Source organism: Balaenoptera borealis (genome assembly GCF_965194805.1).
Source record: "Balaenoptera borealis genome assembly, chromosome: 5".
Taxonomy (NCBI): Eukaryota; Metazoa; Chordata; class Mammalia; order Artiodactyla; family Balaenopteridae; genus Balaenoptera; species Balaenoptera borealis.
In genome coordinates this window covers 74,147,614-74,153,613 of record NC_138862.1, presented here as the reverse complement: position 1 = coordinate 74,153,613, position 6,000 = coordinate 74,147,614, and positions in this window count along the sequence as shown.

Sequence of the window (6,000 nt, the reverse complement as noted above, 5' to 3'; positions counted from 1 at the left end):
AAAGATGATCCAAAATCTTGGACATAGAATGGAGAAAATACAAGCAGCATTTAACAAGGACCTAGAAGAGCTAAAGAGCAAACAAAAAATGATGAACAACACAATAAATGAAATTCTAAATTCTCTAGAAGGAATCAATAGCAGAATAACTGAGGCAGAAGAACAGATAAGTGACCTGCAGGATAAAATAGTGGAAATAATTACTGCAGAGCAGAATAAAGAAAAAAGAAAGAAAAGAATTGAGGACAATCTCAGAGACCTCTGGAACAACATTAAACACACCAACATTTGAATTATAGGGGTCCCAGAAGAAGAAGAGATAAAAAAGGGACTGAGAAAATACTTGAAGAGATTATAGTTGAAAACTTCCCTAATACAGGAAAGGAAATAGTCAATCAAGTCCAGGAAGTGCAGAGAGTCCCATACGGGATAAATCCAAGAAGAAACACAGCAAGACACATATTAATCAAACGATTAAAAATTAAATACAAAGAAAAAATATTAAAAGCAGCAAGGGAAAAGCAACAAATAACATACAAGGGAATCCCCATAAGGTTAACAGCTGATCTTTCAGCAGAAACTCTGCAAGCCAGAAGAGAGTGGCAGGACATATTTAAAGTGATGAAAGGGAAAAACCTACAACCAAGATTACTCTACCCAGCAAGGATCTCATTCAGATTCAACGGAGAAATTAAAACCTTTACAGACAAGCAAAAGATAAGAGAATTCACACCACCAAACCAGCTTTACAACAAATGCTAAAAGAACTTCTCTAGGCAGGAAACACAAGAGGTAACAAAACCCAAAACAATTAAGAAAATGGTAATTGGAACATACATATCGATAACTACCTCAAATGTAAATGGATTAAATGCTCCAACCAAAAGACATAGACTGGCTGAATGGATACAAAAACAAGACCTGTATATATGCTGTCTACAACAGACCCACTTCAGACCTAGGTACACATACAGACTGAAAGTGAGGGGATGGAAAAAGATATTCCATGTAGATGGAAATCAAAAGAAAGGTGGAGTAGCAAATTCTCATATCAGACAAAATAGAATTTAAAATAAAGACTATTACAAGAGACAAAGAAGGACACTACATACGAATCAAGGGATTGGTCATCCATGGTGGCACAATGGTTGAGAATCTGCCTGCCAATGCAGGGGACACGGGTTCGAGCCCTGGTCTGGGAAGATCCCACATGCCACAGAGCAGCTGGGCCCATGAGCCACAACTACTGAGCCTGCACATCTGGATCCTCTGCCCCACAACAAGAGAGGTTGCGACAGTGGAAGGCCCAAGCACCGCGATGAAGAGTGGCCCCCACTTGCCGCAACTAGAGAAATCTCTCACACAGAAACGAAGACCTAACACAGCCAAAAGTAATAAGTAAATAAGTAAATAAGTAAATAAATAAATAAATAAATAAAAGAAGTCTGGTAAGGGGAGAGGCATTTAAAAAAAAAAAAAAGAATCAAGGGATCAATCCAAGAAGAAGATATAACAACTGTAAATATTTATGCACCCAAGATAGGAGCACCTCAATACATAAGGCAAATGCTAACAGCCATAAAAGGGGAAATCCACAGTAACACAATCATAGTAGGGAACTTTAACACCCCACTTGCACCAATGGACAGATCATCCAAACAAAATAAATAAGGAAACACAAGCTTCAAATGACACAATAGACCAGAGAGATTTAATTGGTATTTATAGAACATTCCACCCAAAAGTGGCAGAATACACTTTTTTCTCAAGTGCACACAGAACATTCTCCAGGATAGATAACATCGTGGATCACACATCAAGCCTCAGAAAAGTTAATAAAATTGAAATCGTATCAAGTATCTTTTCTGACCACAATGCTATGAGACTAGATATGAATTACAGGAAAAAATCTGTAAAAAATACAAACACACGGAGGCTAAACAATACACTACTAAATAACCAAGAGATCACAGAAGAAATCAAAGAGGAAATAAAAAAATACCTAGAAACAAATGACAATGAAAACACAGCAATCCAAAACCTATGGGATGCAACAAAAGCAGTTCTAACAGGGAAGTTTATAGCAATACAATCCTACCTCAACAAACAAGAAAAATCTCAAATAAACAACCTAAACTTACACCTAAAGCAATTAGAGAAAGAAGAACCAAAAACCCCAAAGTTAGCAGAAGGAAAAAAATCAGAAAGATCAGGTCAGAAATAAATGAAAAAGAAATGAAGGAAACAATAGCAAAGATCAATAAAACTAAAAGCTGGTTCTTTGAGAAGATTAAAAAAATTGATAAACCATTAGCCAGACTAATCAAGAAAAAAAGGGAGAAGACTCAAATCAATAGAATTAGAAATGAAAAAGGAAAAGTAACAACTTACACTGCAGAAATACAAAGGATCATAAGAGATTACTACATGCAACTATATGCCAATAAAATGGACAACCTGGAAGAAATGGACAAATTCTTAGAAAAGCACAACCTTCCAAGACTGAACCAGGAAGAAACAGAAAATATAAACAGACCAATCACAAGTGCTGAAATTGAAACTGTGATTAAACATCTTCCAAGAAACAAATGTACAGGACCAGATGGTTTCACAGACAAATTCTATCAAACATTTAGAGAAGAACTAACATCTATCCTTCTCAAACTCTTCCAAAATATAGCAGAGGGAGGAACACTCCCATACTCATTCTACGAGGCTACCATCACCCTGATAACAAAACCAGACAAAGATATCACAAAGAAAGAAAACTGCAGGCCAATATCACTGATGAACATAGATGCAAAAATCCTCAACAAAATACTAGCAAATAGAATCCAACAGCACATTCAAAGGATCATACACCATGATCAAGTGGGGTTTATCCCAGGAATGCAAGGATTCTTCAATATATGCAAATCAATCAATGTGATAAACCATATTAACAAACTGAAGGATAAAAACTATATGATCATCTCAATAGATGCAGAAAAAGCTTTCGACAAAATTCAGCACCCGTTTATGATAAAAACCCTCCAGAAAGTAGGCATAGAGGGAACTTACCTCAACACAATAAAGGCCATATATGACAAACCCACAGCCAACATCGCTCTCAATGGTGAAAAACTGAAACCATTTCCTTTAAGATCAGGAACAAGACAAGGTTGTCCACTCTCACCAATATTATTCAACATAGTTTTGGAAGTTTTAGCCACAGCAATCAGAGAAGAAAAAGAAATAAAAGGAATCCAAATCAGAAAAGAAAAAGTAAAACAGTCACTCTTTGCAAATGACATACTATACATAGAGAATCCTAAAGATGCTACCACAAAATTACTAGAGCTAATCAATGAATTTGGTAAAGTAGCAGGATACAAAATTAATGCACAGAAATTTCTTGAATTCCTCTACACTAATGATGAAAAATCTGAAAGAGAAATTAAGGAAACACTCCCATTTACCATTGCAACAAAAAGAATAAAATACCTAGGAATAAACCTACCTAAGGAGACAAAAGACCTGTATGCAGAAAACTATAAGACACTGATGAAAGAAATTAAAGATGATACCAACAGATGGAGAGATATACCATGTTCTTGGATTGGAAGAATCAACATTGTGAAAATGACTCTACTACCCAAAGCAATCTACAGATTCAATACAATCCCTACCAAACTACCAATGGCATTTTTCACAGAACTAGAACAAAAAATTTCACAATTTGTATGGAAACACAAAAGACCCTGAATAGCCAAAGCAATCTTGAGGAAGAAAAACGGAGCTGGAGGAATCAGGCTCCCAGACTTCAAACTATACTACAAAGCTACAGTAATCAAGACAGTATGGTACTGGCACAAAAACAGAAATATAGATCAATGGAACAGGATAGAGAGCCCAGCGATAAACCCACGCACATATGGTCAACTTATCTTTGATAAAGGAGGCAAGAATACACCATGCAGAAAAGACAGCCACTTCAATAAGTGGTGCTCGGAAAACTGTACAGCTACATGTAAAAGAATGAAATTAGAACACTCCCTAACACCACACACAAAAATAAACTCAAAATGGATTAAAGACCTAAATATAAGGCCAGACACTGTCAAACTCTTAGAGGGAAACATAGGCAGAACACTCTATGACATAAATCACAGCAAGATCCTTTTTGACCCACCTCCAAGAAAAATGGAAATAAAAACAAAAATAAACAAATGGGACCTAATGAAACTTAAAAGCTTTTGCACAGCAAAGGAAACCATAAACAAGATGAAAAGACAACCCAGAATGGGAGAAAATATTTGCCAACAAAGCAACTGACAGAGGATTAATCTCCCAAATTTACAAGCAGCTCATGCAGCTCAATACCAAAAAAACAAACAACCCAATCCAAAAATGGGCAGAAGACATAAATAGACATTTGTCCAATGAAGATATACAGATTGCCAACAAACACATGAAAGGATGCTCAAAATCACTAATCATTAGAGAAATGCAAATGAAAACTACAATGAGGTATCGCCTCACACCGGTCAGAATGGCCATCCTCAAAAAATCTACAAACAATAAATGCTGGAGAGGGTGTGGAGAAAAGGGAACCCTCTTGCACTGTTGGTGGGAATGTAAATTGATACAGCCACTATGGAGAACAGTATGGAGGCTCCTTAAAAAACTAAAAATAGAACTGCCATACCACCCAGCAATCCCACTACGGGGCATATACCCTGAGAAAACCATAATTCAAAAAGAGTCATGTACCACAATGTCCATTGCGGCCCTATTTACAATAGCCAGGACATGGAAGCAACCTAAGTGTCCATCGACAGATGAATGGATAAAGAAGATGTGGCACATATATACAATGGAATATCACTCAGCCATAAAAAGAAACAAAACTGAGTTATTTGTAGTGAGGTGGATGGACCTAGAGACTGTCACACAGAGTGAAGTAAGTCAGAAAGAGATAAACAAACACCGTATGCTAACACATATATATGTAATCTAAAATAAAAAAAAAAAAGGTTCTGATGAACCTAGGGGCAGGACAGGAATAAAAACGCAGACGTAGAGAATGGACTTGAGGACACGGGGAGGGGGAAGGGTAAGCTGGGATGAAGTGAGAGAGTGGCATGGACATATATACACTACCAAATGTAAAACAGATAGCTAGTGGGAAGCAGCCGCATAGCACAGGGAGATCAGCTCGGTGCTTTGTGACCACCTAGAGGGGTGGGATAGGGAGGGTGGGAGGGAGACGCAAGAAGGAGGAGATATGGGGATATAAGTATACATATAGCTAATTCACTTTGTTATACAGCAGAAAGTAACACACCACTGTAAAGCAATTATACTCCAATGAAGATGTTAAAAAAAAAAAAAAGTGGACGCACGAGAAGCAGGATCTTTGGGGTCGGAGGAGCAGGGCACTGCCGTTTTCCTTCATAAGCCTTTTGTTACAATCTGATTCTCTTTTTAAAAACTGTGTACCTGCACTATATTTCAAAAAACATTTTAAATGTATTTAAAACCAAATAGGATGTTTTACAGTACACCATAAAGGATGCTGAACGCTGTCAATAATTTGGGAACCATAATCTTGTTATCACCCCCTTACAAAACCAGCGGTGTGAAATGCACCCCAGGAGCCGCCCTCAGCAGCCCCCTGGAGGCGGCGAAACAGGACCCCGCGCCGGTCTGGGGCCCCAGGGGCGGCGTGGGACGCGCTGGACTCGCGTGAGGCGGAGGCTGCTTAGTGCGCACTCGCTCGCGGGGCCGGGCATTTCTTCTCTTCCCGGAAGTCCCAGGGCAGTGGTTTGAATGGGAAGCAGGCCGCCGGGGTTAGGCCGCTTCTCTGAGGGAGAGGTAGCCAGTAGCAGGTCGGGATTCACTTCTGACGGTGCCAACAGTGGCCTCCTTCGCCTTCGCAGCTTGAGGAGACCACTTACTGCCCCGCCAGGACGGTCGTGGAGGAGCCCAGTGGAGGGTGAAGAAGGGGGCGAGCGCCCC